The sequence below is a fragment of the Eschrichtius robustus genome, chromosome 2 (genome assembly GCF_028021215.1).
Source record: "Eschrichtius robustus isolate mEscRob2 chromosome 2, mEscRob2.pri, whole genome shotgun sequence".
Taxonomy (NCBI): Eukaryota; Metazoa; Chordata; class Mammalia; order Artiodactyla; family Eschrichtiidae; genus Eschrichtius; species Eschrichtius robustus.
Genome location: NC_090825.1, coordinates 98,842,076 through 98,843,804, shown reverse-complemented (window position 1 = coordinate 98,843,804; position 1,729 = coordinate 98,842,076).

Genomic DNA, 1,729 nt, shown 5'->3' with positions numbered 1-1,729 from the left:
TTTTATTAATGTAAGGTAAATGAAGCAATACAATATCACTTATAATGTGTGCTATAGCAAAGTGTGCCAACTTAGTGATACCTAGTGTAATGTCTAGAGAAAACATGTAAAATAATACAAAGACTTATATATAGCTAAAAATAAATGCATGAGATATAAAGGAATACTAAAAAATATACAATGTACCCAAAATAAGGCAGTAAACAGGAAACAGAAAACAAAATTAAGATGATATATTTAACTCACCAATAATTACATTAATTGTAGTGAACTAACTATAAACAGAGTGTCGGGCTAGATAAAAAATTCAAAACCAAACTCTATATGATGTTTAAAAGAAACACACTTTGAAAACAAAGACACAAGTAGGTTAAAAGTGAAAGGGTGGGAAAATATACTATGCTAATACTAAGCATGAGAAAGTTGAAGTGACTATATTAATGTAAATAGATTTCAAGAAAAAGAGTAAGACTAAAATAGATAAATTTCATAATGGTAAAATGATCATTTCAGTAGGTACATAAGAAGTATTTGACCAAATGTTCCACATCTTCATGAAAAAACTTTCAACGAACTAAGAATGGAAGAAAACTTCCTCAAGTCAGTAAAGTGCATCTCTTTAAAAAATCTACAGTTACCATCATAATTAATGATTAAATATTGTATATTTTTCTCCTAAGTTTGGGAATAAGGCAAGGATATCCACTTTTATCACTTCTAGTAAACAATGACTGGAGTACCTAGTCAATAATCAGGCAAGAAAAAAAATAAAAGGCACAAAGATTAGAAAACTTATTACTTGGAGATGATATGATTATGTACATAGAAAACTATATGGAATCTACAAAAATCAAATCTACTAGAACTAAGAAATGAATTCAGCAAATTTGCAGGTTACAAGGTCAATATGCAAAGATCTATTTTTAATGCTAGCAAAGAAAAAGATTTAATTTAATTTAGAAAATTCAATTTTAATAGCATCAATAAACATTAAATAATCTGGGAATCAATTTAATAAAAGATGTGTAAAACATCTAGGATAAAACTGCAAAGCTTTGCTAAAAGAAAGTAAAGAACACCTAAATAAATGGAAAGATATGCCATGTTTGTGCACCGTAAGACAATGTTTTTAAGATAGCAATTCTCCCCAAATTGATCTATCAATTCAACGAGATTTCATATCATGATTATAGCAGGATATGGTTTAAAAATTGACAAGCTGATTCTAAAAATATATGTGGAAATGCAATGACTCTAAATATAGTCACAACAATTTTGGGAAAAAGACACAAATTTGGAGAACTTACACTACCTGATTTCAAGACTCACTAATGAACTGCAATAATCTAGAGAGTGTGGATGTTTTATTAGCATAAGAACAGACAAACAGATCAATGGAACAGAATAGAGAGTTGAGACATAGACCTACAAATATAGAATAAAATGATGTTCCATCACGGTGCCAGGTCAATGCAATGAGAAAAGGAAAGTCAATAAAAAGATGAGAAACCCAGTGTTTTTAAACAGAGAAAAGGCTTGAACAGATATTTTAAAAATGAGTTAAATACATGGCCAATAAGTACATGTAAAAGCACTCCAAACCACAACAGAATGCCATTTTACAGATTTCACAATGGCGAAATTAAAAACAAAACAAACAAACAAAAAAACAACATCATTAAATGTTGTCAAATATGGGGAGAAACTGGAACTCTCATTCTTTGTTAAT